This window comes from Bos mutus, chromosome 20 (assembly GCF_027580195.1).
Source record: "Bos mutus isolate GX-2022 chromosome 20, NWIPB_WYAK_1.1, whole genome shotgun sequence".
NCBI classification, from domain to species: Eukaryota; Metazoa; Chordata; class Mammalia; order Artiodactyla; family Bovidae; genus Bos; species Bos mutus.
The window spans coordinates 55,021,596-55,045,881 of NC_091636.1; positions in this window are offsets into that span (position 1 = coordinate 55,021,596).

Consider the following 24,286-nt stretch of genomic DNA (forward strand, 5'->3'; position numbering starts at 1 on the left):
GTTTGAAATAGCTCAGCTGGAATTCCATCATCTCCACTAGCTTTGTTTGTAGTGATGCTTCCTAAGGCCCACTTGACTTCACACTCCAGGATATTTGGCTCTAGTGAGTGATCAAACCATCATGATTATCTGGGTCATTAAGATATTTTTTGTTTAGTTTTTCTATTATTCTTGCCACGTCTTCTTGATATCTTCTGCTTCTGTTAGATCTATACCATTTCTATCCTTTATTATGCTAATCTTTGCATGAAATATTCTCTTTGTATCTTTAATTTTCTAGAAGAGATCTGTAGTCATCATGAATAAATGAGTGTTAAGTAGGCAGTACTTAGAAAGGAGCACTATTCCGCCAGTGATAGCTTTGGGGTTGATTAAATCTGTTCAGTAGTTGAACTGGATTTAATTTTCTTGATCCTGTCTTTACCTCAGTGAACCATAAGCTTTAACACTTCTGGCAGTAAAGCTGCCACTACCTAGTCCTTTATGTTGGTGCAGAAGCTTGAGCTCAAGGCTTAGATGAAATTTTCTTTTCTCTCTCCCTCCAAATCAGTGGATCTTTGCCCAGTCCCTGTAGATAAGCAAGTTTGCTGTCACTTTCCCAGTGGCTTAAGGCTTTGTTGCATATAAAGAATATCTTAAGTCCTCTAATCAAGGGAACAGGGTTTCCTGACTTTTGCAGGGGCAACCAGTCACCACCTATTTTCATCATTCATTCACACATTGTCCCCAGTCTTATGAGCATCTTACAAAGATCTGTTTTAAAGAACTTGCAAGGACATTCCATGATCCTTAATGTCTGGTATCAGTGATTCTAAACTGATATGTTTAGTGTATTAGGCTGAAGAGCAACTGCTATAATGCTCTCAGAGGAAATACTGAATCGTAAGCAAGTGTCTGCCCTAAATATGAAAGTGCTCTTCACTTTTACCCTGGAAGCAGTAGATTCATTACTTAATATTCTATAGCATGCTACCTCTCATTAAATTGATATTTCTTTTCATAGATAAATGTCTAAATATTCAGTGCACTAAAACAATTCAGCCTAGTAGTAGGTAGTTTTTAGACTAATGAGATTTAATTGCCAGTATCCTCATTCTGTAACTGACAAGACCAGATGAACTTTGGGTCATGTGAATTGCATCAGGCATGTAGAAGCTGCAGAGTCTGAGAACTCAGAAGCCACACAGCCAGAAAGCTACAGAAGGAGTCTTTGTGAAGTCAAAGCCAGAGACCCAGAAAGAGCCTCTGACAGTGACTCTTGCAGCACTGTGCTAAGAATAGATTTTACTTCCTCTTCATACAAATAGAAAAAGATGTGAACAAATGACATTTCACACAGACACCTTTAATATTATTTTAAAATGTTAAGTGAACAAAGCTCAAATCAGTGGCTGAAACAGTAGATTAGGATTTTCTGTAGCCTGTTTAGAATTATCTTATACTTCTGCTAACAGAATCATTTATATCTGTATGTGAACTTTTGGTATATTGATATATTTGCATGAAAAATCAATAGATATATCACAGACTGCCTGCAGATATATTAATTTTGTTTTAAAACAGATTTCAGTTTGATGCCTATTTTCCAATATCAACTTAGAGAAGTTAGAGCATTACAATGAGAAATAAAATATGCAATTAATGATTTGAAGTTAATATGTACTGGGTGTCCCCAGAAGAGGGTAACCAGATTTAATGAATTTATAATGAAAAAGTATTTTAATATTCAATTAGGAGCAATGAATGGCAAACCTTCATTATTAAAAAAATTTTTAATACTCCAATAAAAATAATTAATTGCAGTAAAATTTATGTAAAACACAAATCAGTTCCATTATTGTGGGATGAAATAAATAACCAGAGAATATTTTTAAATTATCCTTTTGCATGCAAGTAAGCAAAAATACCAATAACTTCTGAAATGTAACCTAATATGTATGCAGAAACCATTTATTATAAATACCGGTCAATGAGTATTACTGGGCATACAGAATACAGCAGGGTGTGCTACACTTAGGTTGATTGCATGAAGCACTATACCACAATATCTATATCTTCAAAAGATTCTCCTCACTTTCTTTTCTATTAAAACCAAATTTCCCTTCTTTGACATCCATAGACACTGCTTATATCATTATTCTGATTAAAATCCATAGGTGTCAGAATCACAAAGATATCAGGTAAACAAGTGAAGTGATAGCAACAAAAGCTGTCCTCTAGTTCACTCACCTTTGACTCATGCTGGTCTAGGTTGAATCATGAGGTTTGGTTTTATTGCCTCAAACTATACTTTTAATATTTATTCCCTTCCTCTGTGTCACCCAGACTCCCTGGCCTGACCTAGCTCCCTGATATTAATTACCTCACATTTAAATACCTATTATTGATATAACCATTATTAATATCAAGTTACTCTCATGTAAGCAGCTTGGAAAAGATACTCATTCCTAAATTGTAGAAATAGATATTTGATCATTAATATTTCAGTGTGAAATATTATTCATTTCAGTAGAGGAATAAAAATTTGACTCTTAAAATTTCTACAGTTAGAGGTTTTGAAAATGACAGCCATATAAGTGTAATAGATTTAGTTCTCTGATACCACATGAGTGTCTTCCTCTGCTAAAAAACAATCTTGTTCTACCCTTTCAAAATATATTTTGTCTATGTATGATAAAATATGACCAAAGCCCTAAATGCTCTTTCATATATTTGTCATCAATGAAACTATGGCTTATTTGCTTATATTTTAAAGCACATGACTCTGTTTTATAATAGAAGTATTCCATCTCAAAGTATCTGTGTGAAGCAGAAGCTGTTTTTTTTTTTTTTTTCATGTTGCATCTGAACACATGAAGTATTTTAGAAAAATGCCAACACACTCTCATCTTGTACTTACTGTCAAACACTTTCACAAAGTTTCTCTAGGTTTCTGGTATAAAGTCATTTCTCAAAAGCAGAAGTCGATTTATTGTCACTATAATTTTCTCCTAGTAAGCTTAAAAGAAATAATTGATAATGAAGCATTCGACTCTGGCAGGGTGACCTGAAAGACGAATAATTGTCATATTGATACTGTGGAGCATTGCCTGAGAAAGTGAAGCATGGCTCTGTGTACTTTGAGGGTGAACTTTAAATAACAGGAAATGTTGGCAAGCTGCTATAAAGTGGCTCTGTTTCAGGGAAATGGATGTACCATCTGCAAGGCTAAACTGAAATGACAAGCCTTTGAGGCAGAGAGAATAAATGTTCAATCCATTTGGCAGATAAATCAGGTCATGGATTGGTTTATTTAGCTCCAGTTTCACATAAACAATATACAGGCAGAAGCAATGAACCACTGCTAAATTCAACAGGAAATTCCATTTGAGGTGATATCTATGCTCAAGCTTCAGATGGTCTTCATTCTCCCATCCCATCTCTTTCCATATTAGTGGCATGGCTTGCCAATGCCTCTTGGTAGTTGAGATTGCAGAATCCATCTGAACCACACATATTCTCTAGTGAGAGAATAAACTGAACCATCACCATTCCAAAGCTTACCTAATTATATTTCTCTAATAGAAGTATGTGTGTAAAGATAAAAATATAAAGAATCCGTTTCATGTTTCTGACAAAAAACGTAGCAGACATTTATCTAGTCATTGTAAAATGTAATGTTCCTAGCATATCATGGCCATGTTCACCTAGTGATCTCAAACAGACCACAATACCTTCAGCACCTAAACATCCACAGACAGCAGCCATGCGTGTCTTCTTCTACTTTTGATCCTTAAGCAAAATTTGACTTTTGCATTGGTTACTGTAATGAAATACTAGGTTCAAGTTCTGCTGGACTTCTTTTATCTATTTTATAGAATTTCATGCTACTCTAGAGAGTAGAGGCATATTTTCTTTTTCAATTTTGATGAAAGAATATGAACCACATTTCACCTTCATTCTCTTTGTGAAGGTCATAGTTGAAATATGATAGAGCATTAAGATCCAAGTTATTTTTCCAGTCTCCTATGATTCAAAGCAATAAATTCAGTTTAACAACTTAATTAAAACTATTATCAGAAAAACCGCTATTCTCTTTGTATACTATCATTAAAAGGCTGTGTTTATTCCAACTGTAGAAGTCTTAAAGGAAAAAAAGATTTTTTTCTTTAGTTTCCCTTTTGCTTTGAAAAGAGATTTTTAAAGGATTTGCTTTTCTTCTTCTGTTATAATTTAATAATTTTTTTTCTTTCAACATGAAATATTATTAGGCAAGGTGCTAAGTCACTTCAGGCATATCTGAAGGTCTTTGCAACCCTATAGACTAGAGCCAGCCAGGGTCCTCTGTCCATGAAATTTCCCAGGCAAGAATACTGGAGTGGGTTGTCATGGCTTTCTCCAGGGAATCTTCCCAACCCAGGGATGGAACCCCGGTCTTTTATGTCTTCTGCATTGACAGGTGGAGTCTTTACCACTACCACCTTCTGGGAAGCCCAATTATTAGGCAATACTGAGATAAAAAATCCTCACTTTGTTACTTATGTGCTCTGCCAAATTTAAGTTGCAAAATATTTACTGCAACAGGTAGGGTCAATTCACACACACATATATACACCGTGTTTTGGATTATATAATATTTTGTTTTATATTTTGCATTGTATACTACATTTTGTATATATTGCACATGTATAATACTTTTGAGGAAGTTATGACAATATGAAATCAATAAAATAATTTATAGAATATGGTACTATGATATCTAGCTATGATAAAAAAGAATATATATCCAACTAATCTTTACCTTATTACTTTATTTAACTTATATGCAGAGTATGTCATGAGAAATGCTGGGCTGGAAGAAACACAAGCTGGAATCAAGATTGCTGGGAGAAATATCAATAACCTCAGATATGCAGATGACACTACTCTTATGGCAGAAAGTGAAGAGGAACTAAAAAGCCTCTTGATGAAAGTGAAAGAGAAGAGTGAAAAAGTTGGCTTAAAGCTCAACATTCAGAAAATGAAGATCATGGCATCTGGTCCCATCACTTCATGAGAAATAGATGGGGAAACAGTGGAAACAGTGTCAGACTTTATTTTGGGGGCTCCAAAATCACTGCAGATGGGGACTTCAGCCATGAAATTAAAAGATGCTTACTCCTTGGAACGAAAGTTATGACCAAGATAGATAGCATATTGAAAAGCAGAGACATTGCTTTGCCAACAAAGGTCCGTCTAGTCAAAGCTGTAGTTTTCCCAGTGGTCATGTATGGATGTGAGAGTTGGACTGTGAAGAAAGCTGAGCGCCGAAGAATTGATGCTTTTGAACTGTGGTGTTGGAGAAGACTCTTGAGAGTCCCTTGGACTGCAAGGAGATCCAACCAGTGCATTCTGAAGGAGATCAGTCCTGGGATTTCTTTGGAAGGAATGATGCTAAAGCTGAAACTCCAGTACTTTGGACACCTCATGGGAAGAGTTGACTCATTGGAAAAGACTCTGATGCTGGGAGGGATTGGGGGCAGGAGGAGAAAGGCACGAAAGAGGATGAGATGGTTGGATGGCATCACCAACTCGATGGATGTGCATCTGAGTGAACTCTGGGAGTTGGTGATGGACAGAGAGGCCTGGCGTGCTGTGATTCATGGGGTCGCAAAGAGTCAGACACGACTGAGCGACTGAACTGAACTGAATCTTTACTTTTAATCTAGTGAAAAATGTTGATTCAAATATAATTAATATAATTGCTTTTGCACTACTACAGGCTAAATTTTGTCACTTGTTTTCATTATCCTCTTATGATGCATCTTAAGCTGATTGACTCTTAGCTATATACACAGATCCCCCTTCAGGACTGAAGAACTTATTCTTCAGATACACAGAATGCTGCTGCAGACTGTCCTTGGCTGTCTGTATTCTCCAGGACTTGCCCTCTGTTGAAAAGGGCTGTCAGGCCCAAGTTCATTTTTCCCTCCAGGGAACATCCCACTTGTAATGAACGGCCAATGTGAGATTATAAAACCTTGTCCCTTCGACCAATCTCCAAAGCCCTGTAGAGAGTGATTCTAATTTCAGAGCTTACTGTGGGTGATGTATGGCTTCATTGTAGTGGCACTGAAGTCTTAATTCTCCTTCTGCCACACCCTGCTTTCTTCCTTTTCCTCAAGAACTGTTACAGCTGAGATACTACATAGAAATTTCATGCACTTAATAATCTATGTCTCAAGGGAATCCAACCTTTAATAGTTTGTACCAGATGTGGCCCAAGAGAGCAGGTGTTGCAAGGAGTAGTGGAGCTGGATTACACAGCATTGCCTCTACCCAGTTGGCAATGAGGATCTCATGACCAGTTGTATATGAATCATAAGAGTCCCTGGCAGATCGAAGTATAGTTACTTAACTTTCGTTAGTGGTGAGTTGGGATTGTATATCTGTAGAATGCAATGCACTGGTGAATGTAATGACAAACATAGTAGAAAGAGTGATTATAACACAGTGGAATTGGATGGTTCTGGTCTAGGGCCAATAATCATGATTTAATAAAAAACAATTATTCAAGTCAAAGGTCTTTCTTTAAGCATATCTCATCCTCTGAGCTGGTAAGTCAAGAAAACTAAAGACAAGACATAGAACTCAAAATCTCCAAATAAGAAACTAGGCAGTTCTGCTCTTTGAAGTCAAGACTGCGATAGAAAAAAATGGGACCTGGTACAATGTATGGTGATATCAGGATTAATGCTCTTGAAAAGTTTGCATTCCACAAACCCACCTGCTAGGGTATAGTAAGTGCCCTTTTCTTTGAAGATGATGCAGAAGATTCTGGCTTGCAATAAAACAAGCATTCTCTCAATATCTGACTCCACATTTCTTCATGCAGCTATGATGTACTAAGATTAGAAAAGATCGAAACCTTTCTAGGGAGAAAAGAGTATACACAGAAGGAGCTATAGGACTTAATCAAGGTGAGCCAGAGGAGACTGGCTAGTATGTATAAAACTGATTCCTACGGATACTGAGTCAAGAAGGGGTGGAAAGTAAAGTTGGATAAGGAAGAGTTTACCAAATTGATAGCATTCAGGATCTAAGGGCCTGACAAAAACACAGATGAAATAAATATGCTACTAGCAAGGGTTGAATACGCTTAAAGAAAGTGATGACCAAAATTAGGTGAAGTCAAAATGCCTAAATAATCATGCTGTATTATTGAAGAAAGAGTCAAAGGTTTAGAGATGTGGATGTGGTAGGATTTTTATTCTTTTATTCTGTGTAAGGGCAGGAAGTCCACCAGGTGTCTGAAACAATAAGGATGGTCTAGTGGTACCACTGGGAGATTATAGGCAGGTCTTCAGGAAGCGGATTTTGCATAAAAATATCAATGGTGAGATTGAAAAGATGATCAAGAAGCTGATGACATTTGCCCTAGTAAAAACTGATGACCCTATGCCCAGTTTCTGAACTTGAGCTAATCTTTAGACCTAAAACCCACTGTATAAGAAAGTATAATATCTCCATGTGAAGGACTCTGAAATATTAGAGCAAGTATGTGTCATAATGCCCCATCTTTTCCTAAAGGGACCTATGGACTAGTTTGGGTTATAATACAAAGAGGGAAAGAGGATATCCAGATATTTTAAGGATGATTGAACATGGATAGAAGTTGATATAGATTCTCTGGGATTCAGAGCCTGTCTGTGAATACCCTATCAGAGTGGGAATACATGGAGGAAAAGTAGTAAAGTTCTGATGTTAGTCCATACAGCATGGTCTACCCGGACTATGAATGGACCTAGTGGTAATATCTGTCACCACCAGTTGATTGTTGGAATGGACTTGCTAGGGAGTTGGTAGAATCCCCATGTTGCTGTTTGGCCTATAGGACAGGAGTTTCCCATTGGAAAAAAAAAAAAGCTGGAGCCTCTGAAACTCTTTCCCACATTCTGAGAAAGATTAAGAAAAATCAAGCACATCCTACTAGTATCACCCTGTATTAGTTATCTATTCCTCCACTGAAGAATTTTGTATAAACTATTGCATCTGCCTGTAAATCTCTTTTCTTCTATCTCATCTCACAAAGTAGTAATAATCCTTCAATATTAGTTCAATTCTCCCTTCCTTCAAAAGTTGTCCTATGCTGTTTTATTTACACCTAGTCTCCTTTTTTGTAACATAATATTGCATACCTTTACTTTATACTATTTATCTTTCAAATATATTATTATTTGAACTTCTAGAATATAAACTCCATGGTGTCTAATTATATCTCAGAATTTAGGATGAATTGAAAAAATACTATCATGAATGAGCTGATTATGTCCAGTATTTCTATATTTTTAATATGGGAAAGTTTACATCATTTTTCTATATTTCTAATATGGAAAAGTTTACATCATTATACAATTTGATATACAAAAAAATATGCTTATTGAACATCAAGAACTTACAGATTTCATAATATTTTCTTTGAAGAAAAAATCTATTATAATATCTATCTCTGAAATAAAAAAGAGAGATGGATTTAAAATCATTCTAGGAATTAAGACTAGTTCTGAGAACATTTAGATAACAGGGGGAAAAAAAGAATGTTATATAAAATCTTATGATTAAAGTATATATCATAGTGATATCATATCATATATTACTAGACCACTCAGGTATGACCTAAATCAAATCCCTTATGAAAAAACAGTGGAAATGGGAAATAGATTTAAGGGACTAAATCTGATAGACAGAGTGCCTGAAGAACTATGGACAGAGGTTCGTGACATTGTACAGGAGACAGGAATCAAGACCATCCCCAAGAAAAAGAAAGGCGAAAAAGCAAAATGGCTGTCTGAGGAGGCCTTATGAATAGCTGTGAAAAGAAGGGAAGCAAAAAGCAAAGGGGAAAAGGAAAGATATAGCCATTTTAATGCAGAGTTCCAAAGAATAGCAAGGATGGATAAGAAAGTCTTCCTCAGTGATCGGTGCCAAGAAATATAGGAAAACAATAGAATGAGAAAGACTAGAGATATCTTCAAGAAAATTAGAGATACCAAGGGAACATTTAATGCAAAGACAGGCTCAATAAAGGACAGAAATGGTAGGGACCTAACAGAAGTAGAAGATATTAAGAAGAGGTGGCAAGACTACACAGAAGAACTGTACAAAAAAGATCATGACCCAGAAAACCAAGATGATGTAATCACTCACTTAGAGCCAGACATCCTAGAATGTGAAAGTAACGGGCCTCAGGAAGCATCACTAACAAAGCTAGTGGAGGTGATGGAATTCCAGTTGAGCTATTTCAAATCCTAAAAGATGATGCTGTAAAAGTGCTGCACTCAATATGTCAGCACATTTGGAAAACTCAGCAGTGGCCACAGGACTGGAAAAGGTCAGTTTTCATTCCAATCCCAAAGAAAGGCAATGTCAAAGAATGCTCAACTACCACACAGTTGCACCCATCTCACACGCTAGTAAAGTAATGCTCAAAATTCTCCAAGCCAGGCTTCATCAATACATGAACCATGAACTTCCAGATGTTCAAGCTGCTTTTAGAAAAGGCAGAGGAACCAGGAATCAAACTGCCAACACCTGCTGGATCATCAAAAAAGCAAGAGAGTTCCAGAAAAACATCTATTTCTGCTTTATTGATTATGCCAAAGCCTTTGACTGTGTAGATCACAATAAACTGTGGAAAATTCTGAAAGAGATGGGAATACTAGACCACCTGACCTGCCTCTTGAGAAATCTGTATGCAGGTCAGGAAGCAACAGTTAGAACTAGACATGGAGCAACAGACTGGTTCCAAATAGGAAAAGGAGTACGTCAAGGCTGTATATTGTCACCCTGCTTATTTACCATATATGCAGATTACATCATGAGAAACGCTGGGCTAGAGGAAGCACAAGCTGGAATCAAGATTGCTGGGAGAAATATCAATAACCTCAGATATGCAGATGACATCACCCTTATGGCAGAAAGTAAAGGAAAAGGAGTATGTCAAGGCTGTATATTGTCACCTACTTATTTACCTTATATGCAGAGTACATCATGAGAAACGTTGGGCTGAAGGAAGCACAAGCTGGAATCAAGATTGCCAGGAGAAATATCAATAACCTCAGATATGCAGATGACACCACCCTTATGGCAGAAAGTGAAGAGGAACTCAAAAGCCTCTTGATGAAAGTGAAAGAGGAGAGAGAAAAAGTTGTCTTAAAGCTCAACATTCAATCATGGCATCTAATCGCATCATGTTATGGCAAATAGATGGGGAAACAGTGGAAACAGTGGCTGACTTTCTTTTTCTGGGCTCCAAAATCACTGCAGATGGTGACCGCAGCCATGAAATTAAAAGATGCTTATTCCTTGGAAGGAAAGTTATGACCAACCTAGATAGCATATTCAAAAGCAGAGACATTACTTTGCCAACAAAGGTCCACCTAGTCAAGGCTATGGTTTTTCCAGTGGTCATATATGGATGTGAGAGTCGGACTGTGAAGAAAGCTGAGCGCCGAAGAATTGATGCTTTTGAACTGTGGTGTTGGAGAAGACTCCTGAGAGTCCCTTGGACTGCAAGGAGATCCAACCAGTGCATTCTGAAGGAGATCAGTCCTGGGATTTCTTTGGAAGGAATGATGCTAAAGCTGAAACCAGTACTTTGGCCACCTCATGTGAAGAGTTAACTCATTGGAAAAGACTCTGATGCTGGGAGGGATTAGGGGCAGGAGGAGAAGGGGACGACAGAGGAAGAGATGGTTGGATGGCATCACTGACTCAATGGACGTGAGTCTGAGTGAACTCCGGGAGTTGGTGATGGACAGGGAGGCCTGGCGTGCTGCGATTCATGGGGTCACAAAGAGTCGGACACGACTGAGTGACTGAACTGAACTGAACTGACGTATGGATGTGAGTTGGACTATAAAAAAAACACTGAGTGTCGAAGAATTGATGCTTTTGAACTGTGGTGTTGGAGAAGACTCTTGAGAGTCCCTGCACTGCAAGGAGATCCAACCAGTTCATCCTAAATGAGACCAGTCCTGGGTGTTCATTTGAAGGACTGATGTTGAAGCTGAAATTCCAATACTCTTGCCACCTGATGCGAAGAGCTGACTCATTGGAAAAGACCCTGATGCTGGGAAAGATCGAGGGCAGGAGGAGAAGGGGACGACAGAGGATGAGATGGTAGGATGGCATCACCGACTTGTTGGACACGGGTTTGGGTGGACCCCGGATGTTGGTGATGGACAGAAAGGCGGGGTGTGCTGCGGTTCATGGGGTCGCAAAGAGTCGGACGCGACTGAGCGACTGAACTGAACTGAATTGAATATGAAGGCTTCCCTCGTTGCTCAGTGGTAAAGAATCCTCCTGCCAAGGCAGAAGATGTGGATTCCATCCCTGAGTAGGGAGGATCCCCTGGATAAGGAAATGGCAACTCACTCCAGGATTCCTGCCTGAAAATATCCCATGGACAGAGGAACCTGGCATGCTATAGTTCATGGGGTCGCAAAGAGTCATACATGTCTTAGCAACTAAACAACAGAAACAAAAATGTATATATGAATATATAAATGGATAAATACAGTACAATATATTTAATATTCTCATATAAATGCATGTACACTTCTATGTGAGTATAAAAAGAGAATAAGTAACTTTGCCTTATCTAAGACTCTGATGCTGGGAGGGATTGGGGGCAAGAGGAGAAGGGGACGACAGAGGATGAGACAGCTGGATGGCATCACTGACTCGATGGACGTGAGTCTGAGTGAACTCTGGGAGTTGGTGATGGACAGGGAGGCCTGGTGTGCTGCGATTCATGGGGTCGCAAAGAGTCGGACACGACTGAGCGACTGAACTGAACTGAGGGTTGTTAGCCTAGGGAGGATTTTAATCAGGAAATACTATCCCAAGTGAATTTTTAAGAATGAGAGAGAGGTTTTACCCAGAAAATGTAAAAAGAAAAGCAGGAGAAAGCATCATTTATTTAGTACAAGGCACAGTTGGAATTGCCTTTATACATAATCTTATTTATTATAAGGCACAACTCTATAAATTAAATCCTGTCCTCCTATTTTATAGAGACAGCGGGAAGGAATTAATATTTTAATTATGCAACAGGTACTATAAGTTATATATATATGCTTGTTTAATACTCAGAATGACACAGACTGCAGATTTTATTACTGTGGTTTTGCATATGAAAAAGCATAAATTATAGGGAATATTTAACTTGCTTAAGGTCACAGACCCAAATAATAGTCAAGACAGAATTTTAAGCCTGTTTATTCCTGCTCCTCCAATGTGAAAAAAAAAGTCCCTTCAGAAACAGAACAAATCACATATGAATTTAAGAAGTTCAGACTTTTATTGAATATATTATTCCACTTTCTCTACACAAGCTGCTTTCTAAAAGACTTTATAGAAACAAACTGTATCTTGGTTTTTGGAAAGTTATGCATTATAATGAAAAATAATTAAAAATTATTCAAAGCCTTTCTATATTTCACTTCTAACAACTTTCCAATTTTGCACAAGATAGAGAATTTTGGAAAGAAAAGTAGATGTAACAAAAACTGACATAGATTCAATTAAGAATCCACAAATTTTCAAAAAGCATGTAATTATTTCAAGTCTTTGCTTTCAAATTACAATATATAAGACCTCTGTTGAAGAATAATGTGCATAATAATTTATCCAGTACATTGTGTTATTTGTAAGGACGATTTTTAATTTTAAGTTTGTGTTAATACCACATGAGTTCATCTTATCAAAATCTCACCCAAGAAAAAAATGTAGGGCAAACGAAATAACCTAATATTTAAGAACCCAGAATCTTGAATCCTATAATGATTTATTTATGAGCCATCTGGTTATATAAACATGATAGTGAGGTCAAATGTAATCTGTATGCATAGAAAGAAAGAATTATTCAGAAAGAAATAATTAGGTTTTACAAGTGAAATCCCAAGGCTAACTGCAGGGTCTTGGTAACAAATTTTCTTGTGAGTGAAGAAAATGTATAAAATGTATTATAATATGTAATGTTACATGTATATTATGTATAGCTAGTCACTTTGTTGTACAAAAGAAATTAGCAAGACATAAATCAACATACTTCAATAAAATTTTGAAAAAAGTTACCTGTATAATGTATACAATGCACATATAGGTCTATATACATGAATATACAGCTATTGCATGATTTTGCCATAGCAAGAAGGACTGAGAACTAAAGCATTTTATCTAGGGGATTATGAATGCAAATAGATACAGTGAGTATGACTCATCCTGGGTTCATAAGGGAGGCTGGGGGAACCCAAGAGAGCACTGCCTTCGTCTCTGTTATTACCAGCATTAATCAGTTTGTACCTTCCCATCTGTCCCGTGTGCTTAGTGGACATGCATGACTGTGTAGACAGGGTTATACGGGGGATGGGGTGGGGAATGAGGTGAAATCATTGCAGTTTCCTTTCTATAAATTTCTAATTTAAGTGCCACTGACATGTGGGTAAAACTACTTAAATTTTTCTATGTTTTGCCTTGTAAAGACCAATTTAAACAAATTATGTAAATTAAGTTTGCACTAAATTATTATAAAATATGCATGTTATTACATTTTCTGTTATAATAACTTGCACACACATACCTAACGACATTTAATATTTTTCCCTTTGAAATTACTTTTCAGTTTTCATTTATTTACTATCCAGTTTGTGTCCAGGTAGACAGGAAGCTAATGATAAAATAGCCAAGCTACACATTTTCTTTATTCATAACTATGGCATTCTAATTTTTTTCTTATTCGTGTGTCAGATTCTAGCCAATACTTCTGAAATAAGTAGAAGTCATATAAATTATAACAAGTCCAAAGATATGTTTCCCATCAAAAAAAATTATACTTTTGACTATAACTGAAAATTAAGATGAAAATTCTCCAATTTACAATCAATGATGCAAGCCAAGGCAGCTAAAATTAAAAGTAAAAATTTGGAACAACTTCAGAATAACATAGACACAAATATGATAATAAGTTGGAAACACACTTTATCATAAAATATAGTCACATATGTTGTACACTGAACAATTCCATTATGCATTCACATTTACCATGATTTTGATGGTGTTTCCCATCACCATCAAGTTGTGTAACATGTCGGCCTTGTCCATCTATGTTTTTAACATTTATTGTATCTATAGTGGAAGCAAAAACATATTCAGGTCTGTGGAAGTTTCAGATACTTGAACTTTACACAGTAACAGTCCTAAATATCATTTATCTTTGTTTTCATCTTAATAATCTAGCTCTATTTTGCTATGCAAATGAATAATTTTACCATCAGTTGAGTGATGTCAACTTAGATTAGTACACAGAAAATATATATTACTTCTCATCTAAGGGATAAAAATGTTTTATATATCCAAGGTTTTGGGAGTGGATGTGTGAGAAGCACTTAAGTACTTACAAGCATTTGTCTTTTTCTCTAAACAACCTAGGACAGATAATTTATGTCAGTTTGAATCCATGTAGTTTGAGGGCTTCCCAGGTGGTGCTAGTGGTAAAGAACCTGCCTGTCAATGCAGTAGATATATAAGACATGGGTTCAATTCCTGCATTGGGAAGATCCCCTGGAGGAGGACATGGCAACTCACTCCGGTATTCTTGCCTGGAGAATCCCATGGACAGAGGGGACTGAGGGGCTACAGTCCATAGTGTCTCACAGAGTCGGACACAACTGAAGCCACTTAGCACACATGCATGTGTGTAGTTTACATTTAACAATAAACTATAGAGGATATACTGCAGAATTTATCAATATTATCCTATTCCTGTGCATTTGTTTCCTATAGAGTGACTAAACCATTCACAGATCTCATTCCTCATGGAGTCTTCTATTTCTGTTTGTCCTCATATAGGGATATTATAATGCCACTTCTTCACTCCAGGCCATTCTTTTTCAGACCTTAAAATTACTTGTATAAAGTAGGCCTTTGATTTCTATTCATATTTACCCAATTCTAATGAGGGGTATGGTTTTTCCAGTGGTCATGTATGGATGTGAGAGTTGGACTGTTAAGAAAGCTGAGCGCTGAAGAATTGATGCTTTTTTTTTTCGTTTATTTTTATTTTTTATTTTTTAACTTTACAATGTTGTATGGTTGATGCTTTTGAACTGTGGTGTTGGAGAAGACTCTTGAGAGTCCCTTGGACTACAAGGACATCCAACCAGTCCATTCTGAAGGAAATCAGTCCTGGGTGTTCTTTGGAAGGACTGATGCTAAAGCTGAAACTCCAGTACTTTGGCCACCTCATGCGAAGAGTTGACTCATTGGAAAAGACTCTGATGCTGGGAGGGATTGGGGGCAGGAGGAGAAGGGGACGACAGAGGATGAGATGGTTGGATGGCATCACCGACTCGATGGACGTGAGTTTGAGTGAACTCCAGGAGTTGGTAATGGACAGGGAGGCCTGGCGTGCTGCGATTCATGGGGTTGCAAAGAGTCAGACATGACTGAGCGGCTGAACTGAACTGAGTGAGCTGATAAAGCTCCTTATTAATAATGAGGTAGATTATGTATATATCAATACCTCCCTAGATCCTGATATAGGGCTGTAAGTGCATTAAATAGAGTTGTAACAATATGGTTTATGAATGTAAATTTATTTCAGTAGATCCTTCTCTGGTTTGCATCTTATAAATTTTTGTATCATGTGTTGATTAAACATAGAATACTAGCATTTTGTTACACGGTGTTGACAATTGTATTTCCTTATGGCAAAACCAATACAATATTGTAAAGTAATTAGCCTCCAATTAAAATTAAAAAATAAATAAATAAAATAAAAAATAAAATCTAGGTGAGGGTATATTGGGATTCATTGTAAAAATTTTTTCAACATTTCTCTATGTTTAAATTTTTTATAATAAAATATTGGGGAAAAAAAAAAAAAAAAGGTTTTATAAATTAGATACAAAAGTTCAAGTTTTACATTTTGAAGAAAACATTTAAAGTTCCCAAAAAAATAGATTGGAAAGAGTTTGTAATAAATTTCAAAATTATGTATGACTGAATATCTGAATTGAAGAGACCAATGGACAATTCAGCAATAATATTTGGATGATTCAATACCTCATTTTCAATAATGATAGAACAGCAAAGCGTAAGATTAAATTTTAAAAGATCAAAATCATATAAAGTATGCTCTTCTATCATAATTGAATGAAATTAAAGATAGGTACCAGAGGAAACTTGGGGAATTCACAAATATGATAACATTAAACAACACACTCACTCCTAAATAATGAATGGGGTAAAAAAGAACTGACAAGAAAAATTAGTACATATACACAATGGAGTATTACTCAGCCATTAAAAAGAATACATTTGAATCAGTTCTAATGAGGTGGATGAAACTGGAGCCTATTATACAGAGTGAAGTAAGCCAGAAGGAAAAACACCAATACAGTATACTAACGCATATATATGGAATTTAGAAAGATGGTAACGATAACCCTGTATACGAGACAGCAAAAGAGACACTGATGTATAGAACAGGCTTATGGACTCTGTGGGAGAGGGAGAGGGTGGGAAGATTAGGGAGAATGGCATTGAAACATGTGAAATGTCATGTATGAAACGAGATGCCAGTCCAGGTTCAATGCACGATGCTGGGTGCTTGGGGCTGGTGCACTGGGACGACCCAGAGGGATGGTATGGGGAGGGAGGAGGGAGGAGGGTCCAGGATGGGGAACACATGAGAAATAAAGGAATAAAAAATTTAAAAAAAAAAAAACTTAACTTTGCAACTCTTATGTTGTATGTTTTTCTTTAAGACAACACTATTAAGAAGCACAGAATTAGTCAAAAGACCATATAAGGAAACAATTTATAACACAGAACAAAAAATTAAGATCTCTAATGTGTAAAAAGCCCATAAAAATTGATTAAAACATTTAAGTATCCCATCAGAAAAATGGGGAGAAGATGCCAACAGGCGACATACTAAACAAACAAACAAAATGTGACCAAAAACATGTGTAAAAATTACAGGTTAAAGTGAGACAGAATTTTTTTTTACCTGAGTCTGAAAATACCTGAAGAGGTTTATACCCAGGGGTTAGCAGTGTATAGGGAAAACAGTACTCTGCAAACTAGAATAACCTTTCTAAAAAGTAATTTTGTCTTCAAAATCTGTACTTCCTTTAAAGCAGCATTTATTGTTAAAAAAAAAATCAGACTACCATTCCTTTTCTAGTAATGAAAAATCGAAATAAATGTAATTGTTCAATAAAATTGAAAAAAAAAAAAAGAAAATAGTAGAGATGAGTAAAATGAACACAGCATGTCCGAATCTACATAATTCAGATAAAGCAGTATTTAAAAGGAGATTTGTATCTGTAAATGCCTATACTAAAAAAAAAGAAATCTTTAATCAATAGCCTAAATTTCCATCCTATGAAACTACAAAAAATGAGAACAAACTAAATTTAAAGTATTCAGAAGAAAAGAGAATACATAGGAGAGGGAATAAACAGATAATTTTAAAAATAGAGAAAATAAAACCAAAAGTTTACTCTTTGCAAAAATCAGCAATCAATACTACATTTGAAACTTAGTTTTTAATTGAAGAATAAATTCTTTTAGTTTCCCATCACAAGAATTATATGTGGGCCTAGTAGCAGGTGGGAAAATATGTTGGCATTGGAACCCTAATTGACATTCTTGAAAGTATATGGGAGAGTAAATTCATGGCAATGAAAATATAGACAATGGGAAAATATTTGGATGCCCTGTATTTATTGATATCTTTAGAACACAAATTTATTCTAAATATGTAAAGTGCTTTCTAAAGGAAGGAATTAGTTGTATAGATGATATATGTTCCTACCCATAGATGATAGAGAGGGTAGTATAAGATGAGGTGTGAATGGACAGTGTTAACTGTCTTTCACATCAGCTGAGAGGTATAAAGAAAAGCAAAGGTTTTCATGATTTTCTGGCTAGCAAATCTGAAGAAGATTAGTCTCAGTTCTCTTCTTTGATATACTGGTCATTTTTTTTAATTTATTAAACAAGACTGCCATTATTACAGTTATTTTTTGTTACCATTTTCCATAATACAATTTTCATGAATTGTTATAGGAAAAACACGTTTCCTAGGTCTCATTATTTTATCCATAGTACATGCATGTGTTCGTTGCTCAGTCGTGTCCGACTCTTTGTAACCCCATGGACTATAGCTTGTCAGGCTCCTCTGTCCATGGAATTCTCCAGGCAAGAATGCCATAGTGGATTGCCATTCCTTCTCCAGGGATCTTCCCAACCCAGGGATCAAACCTGGGTCTCCTGCATTCTTTACCATCTGAGCCTTCAGGGAAACCCCAAATAATTATCAAATATTTATTAGATAATCAAAAATAGTCTAATTGTGTTAAATCAATTATGAGTAGATAAATGATCTGGGCAGATGTTTCTTTTGAAACTATATCTTCAACACTTGGGAGAGTGCTAGCCTAGAGTGGGTACTCAAGGAATATTGCTTAAGTGAATTGGTGGAGATATAATGTCAGTACAAAATATTTTACACAGTGAGTATGTGGTATTTATGTTTTATTTTTTATTTATTTTTTAATTGGAGGAAACTTGCTTTACAATGTTTTGTTGGTTCCTGTTGTGCAACAATGTGAATCAGATCTTTCTCTATATAGATCTCCTCCCTCTTGAACCTTCCTCCACACACCTCCCCATCCCACCCCTCTAGATCATCACAGAGTGCCAGGCTGGGCTCCCTGTGTTATACAGCAGCTTCCAGAGCATGTGGTCTTTAAGTAAACTGTCAACTAAAATTATCATCTAAAAAGCATAAAATACCTTGATGAGTTGCAATACCCCCAAATTTGTCAGGCACTGTAGATGTATTACTATAATTTAGTCTGATTTTTTGTGTCATATTTTATTCAATATAACTTGCTGCATAACAACACTATTACCACAAGCTTAGTGGCCTAAAACATCACACATTTGTTAATTTTTTTAAATTTTTATTTTATATCAGAGTATAATTCATTTACAGTGTTGTGTTAGTTTTCAGCATACAACAAGGTGATTCAGTTATGCATGTACCTATATCCATTCTTTTTCAGATTATTTTCCCATAAAGGTTATTACAGAATATTGAGTAGACTTTCCTGTGTCATATAGTAGATCCTTGTTGATTATCTATTCTATATATACTAGATGTATCTGTAGGAAAAGGCAATGGCACCCCACTCCAGTACTCTTGCCTGGAAAATCCCATGGACGGAGGAGCCTGGAAGGCTGCAGTCCATGGGGTCGCTAAGAGTCGGACAGCACTGAGCGACTTCATTTTCACTTTTCACTTTCATGCATTGGAGAAGGAAATGGCAACCCACTCCAGTGTTCTTGCCTGGAGAGTCCCAGGGACAGGTGAGCCTGGTGGGGTGCCATCTATGGGGTTGCACAGAGTCGGACACGACTGAAGCGACTTAGCAGCAGTAGCAGCAGCAGCAGATGTATCTGTTAATCCCATATGGTTACCAAAGGGGAAAGTTTGGGGAGGGGATAAATTAAGAGTTTGGGGTTAACAGCACACATTAATCATCCTACAGTTTCTGTGAGGTAGAAGCCTGGAGTGACTTATCTGAATCCTCTGTTTATGAGTCTCAGGAGGGTGAAGTCGTGGTGTTAGCTAGAACTGAATTCTCTCTCTCTCTGATTCCACCAGGTTGGATGCACTTCCCTAGTCACAGTTCTTGGTAGCATTCTATTCCTTGAATGTTGGACTGAGAACTTCTTTGTCGTCTGCTGTCAAACTCTCAGATCCGAGAGGCCACCTGCAACTCCTTGCCATGTGTGTCATGTGGGGTTTCCCAGCATAGTTGCTGGCTTCCGTCAGCCAGCGCAGGAGAAATGGACTACAGGAAGAGCAGTGATACCACCTTATGTAATATAATGGCATACACATAATCCAAATGTTCTTCTCATTACAGTCAAGTCACAGGTCTTGCCCATGAGCAAGCAGAAGGACTCGCATGAGTCTACTACTTCGAGGCAAGGAAGATGGCGGCCACCTTAAAAGTTTGCTTGTCACATGTATGTAAGGGAAAACAGAGCTATTCACAAATACATTTCTATTATACTGAAAGTTCAAAGAGGAAGAATAGGAGGACCTGATCATATCCATTTTAGAAATGATAGATTAAAGTACATATGAAAAAAGATAGAAAAAGAATGTTTCAATATTTCTTAGAAATTGGACCCTGATGCTGGGAAAGATTGAAGGTGGGAGGAGAAGGGGATGACAGAGGATGAGATGGTTGGATGGCATCACCGACGCAATGGACATGAGTTTGAATAAACTCCAGGAGTTGGTGATGGACAGGGAGGCCTGGCATGCTGAAGTCTATGGGTTGCAGAGAATTGGACACAACTGAGTGACTGAACTGAACTGAAGATTTTCTAAGAAGATTCGTTTAAATTTTAGATTTTTAGAAATCCAGAATTCTTAGAAAATGTCAAAAGAATTTTTGAAAAGCCAAAAAGTCTAAGTAGCCCAGAAAACTAGCAGTCCATAGGTAAATAGCTTCATCACTCCCTCCAGTCCCAGTTCACCCATTGCTCATGGGCATAAAAGGATTGTTTCCCTTAAAGATGTCCACTGGAAATACCAAAATTAACTAGCGAGGTCTGATTAGTAAAAATGAGAAAAAGTACATTAAGCTGCAGAGTGAAGATGTTAAGACCTTGCCAAGCCTAACATTTTAAATCATAGGGAAAAAATATTTGATAGGAAAGAGAAAAGTTGATGTGCCGTGACGTGAAAGCCGTTCAGTCGTGTCCAACACTTTGCGACCCCATGGACTATACATTCCTGGAATCCTCTAGGCCAGTATACTGGAGTGGGTAGCCTTTCCCTTCTCCAGGGGATCTTCCCAACACAGGGATCGAATCCAGGTCTCCCTCATTGCAGGAGGATTCTTTACCAGGTGAGCCACAAGCATTAATAAAGCAGAAAGAGATATGCTTAACAACAACAACAAAAAAAGATACAATTAGAACCTTAGGTAACCTCTCCAAATGTGGAGGATTCAGAATATAGTTAAGGGAGGCTAAGGACCTAATTAAAGAAAGAAAGAGCCCTGTTGAGAGAGAAAGTGTTGGTCCAAAGCTGGCATGTGGTCTCAGTGAGGGAACTTCTTTTAGCTGTAGACTATGAGTGGTAACTGACTGTGCTTTCAAGCCTGTTTAATGATTTACAAGGATTATGTTTATTACATCAAGTGATTAAAAAATTCTTATGAACAAAAAAAATATTTGAATTTGAAAGCAATTTAAGCTATTAAGAGATGTTTATTTCAAATGATTATAAATGGGATGAATCATTAATCTCAGGTTTCTTAAAAGTAGTTACATATTCATGGACTTAAAAATAGAATACAGTTTATAAACTGAACATTAAATTTCAAGGAAGAGGTAAGATTTTAACTTTGTAAATGTAATAAATTTGATATGAATATCAGGCATAAAATTCAAAATAGTCTTTTCATAAAGTAGTAACTAACAGTTCCTTAATAAAAGGTAGATGATTTAAGCCACTTGAATGTTAGTTTAAAAGGAACAATTCTCTCCCTGAATTAAACCTCAGTTACAAAAAGACTTTTTTTTTTTTTTTTCAAATAAAGAATTCTAGCACGGCAGGAAGCACTGGTTAGATACTAAAAGGTAAATTCATGTGACTTTATCTGGAGAAAACCGTTCCCTCTCTTCTCTCCCTCCCTAGATATTGGATCCCTGGTATGCTGGGCCTACAAGCATTCACCCCGTAACTTTACAGGAAGAACAGCATGGTAACAACTGCAGGGTGTGATACCATCACTCAACAACTAAAATATGACTTCCAAATCATGGAAAACATTCTTTCATATCAACATTGGGCAACCGTAGTGTGAACAGATATTTTTCTCGAATACATTAATCATCAGATCAGAAGCATCACTCCCTCAATGTCAGAATATTGGAAGTGGGCTTCCAAACACAATTAAATAAAAGTCCAACATCAGCTGCAGTGAGTTGTCAAATGTACTCAAGTCTGGTATATAAGTAGGTTAATTAATAATCATATAGCTTTAACTTTGAAAAACATGCAAACACCAGATACATGGATTCCAACCTGTTTTATTAGTTGAGAAATGGTGTTCTTAAGATCAATTTTCTACATCTCAGTTATACTTTGAAATGTGAAAAATAGACATTTTTTTAAATAATGGAAAATCTTCAAAGTTCATTTATATCAAGATACATAAAATCGTTCCCTTGATTTTCCATTCAACATGTTATGCATTTTCTTCCCCTCCTCAAAAGAAATATGAGAGCATTAATTTGGATTTCTCCCTATCATTGGTGAAGTGTCACTAGAAATACAATAACAGCACTTCAGACAACCTTAAGATGGATTATCTTCTGAATCCCTTCAGGATCAAAAATGAAATGATGAAGTAGCATTAGTAGATCTCCACTAAGATGCAACTGCCTCAGTGGCAAGGGATCACACAGCCCTGCTTTCCTGGCTTGTCCTTTAAGTGTTAGCAGGGTCCACATTGACCCCACTGTTTAAAAATGTAGTAGACACTTATTCCAGTCACCCTCATCATGCTCTTTATATTTTCAATTTCTTTTCAGTAGTTTCCAATTTCTAGCATAAGCTTTAATTGTGTATTGTTTGTTGTCCATTGTCCAAATTCCCCCACAATAGAATGTAGGTAAGCGAATGGCACCCCACTCCAGTACTCTTGCCTGAAAAATCCCATGGACGGAGGAGCCTGGTGGGCTGCAGTCCATGGGCTTCCTAAGAGTCGGACATGACTGAGTGACTTCATTTTCACTTTTCACTTTCATGCATTGGAGAAGGAAATGGCAACCCACTCCAGTGTTCTTGCCTGGAGAATCCCAGGGACAGGGGAGCCTGGTGAGCTGCTATCTATGGGGTCGCACAGAGTCAGACACGACTGCAGCGACTTAGCAGCAGCAGCAGAAAGCTCCACTCAGAGAGATTTTTGTTTTGTTCACTGAAATCCTGAGTGCCTACAACAGTGCCTGGCATAAATTAAGTGCCCAGTGAATGAAAGTCCAGAAGTCCAGTTGGCAGGCATCTTCAACTTTTATGGGCAAATAGTTTTTAAGTAGACTTGAAAAATACAGTGAAGTAAGGTTGTTAATAATCCCAAATCATGAACACTTCCAATTTTCTGAATATAAATATAAATAGAAGATAGACCAGTTTAATAAACATATTTATATAAAGCAAGGAAGGGGTTAACTCTTTCTGTGGCCACTGGTTTCCATCGGTGGAGTGAAAGGCCCCCTCTATGCCCCAGACAGGAACTAGAGAAAAAGGGATCAAGGAATCATCAGGGAGAAATTCCATTTTTAAAAAATGATCTTTATTTTCACATCTCAAAGTGATTTTGGCAAAAATTTCCTTCTCACACTCTGTACTGATAAAACTTCCCACTTAACTTTTGGAGTGATTTAGAGGCTTAGGAATTACCCGGAGAATTTGGAATATCCCAGCTACTCTTTCTCTTATTTTTGGTGTTTTTCCCTTCAGCAGTTGAAACCTAAATGGGTTGAGAATCACTTTACATACTTTAGACTTTATGTTTCAATAAGGAAGATTATAGGAAGGATACCTTGTAAGTCATGGGTCTTAATTTTCTATTCCAGCCTTAAGATTTTGTCTCTGAACTGAATGGTGGGTGCTCTACCTCTTCTTGAAGTTTATCTGCTTCTTAATTCTGTTTCTGAGCAGCCATGGAAATAGGGCAGGATAATCTGCTCCTTGCTTTCAGACTGTTGACTTCTCACCATGTGGGACATTTTCTCTGTTTTGATAGGGAGCACAGGGCACTCCCCTACATTAGAGGTTGGCAGATATTTTAAAGGGCCAGTTAATAAATATTTTTGGCTATATGGACCATTAGGTCTCCACCACAACTGTTCAGTTCTGCCAGATAGCACCAAAGTGACCATGGACAATGTATTTTCTGATAAATTTTCCAATAAAATTTTACTCACAAAATTTAGGTGGCTGGTTGGATTTGATTCCCTGCTCAGTTTTCACTATAGAGTAGAGAATTTAATTTCTCTCTGCTCAGTTTTGTTTCTTTTTTTCCCCCCATTTCAGTCATTCTGGAAAGTGAATAGCAAGCAAAAAAGCCACCTTGGCTTTCAGATTAGCCCCTACTAAGCCTCTCTTAGTTCTAGGAAAAACTAACACTCTAATTGCAGCTTGTCTTTTCAAGAATGAAGG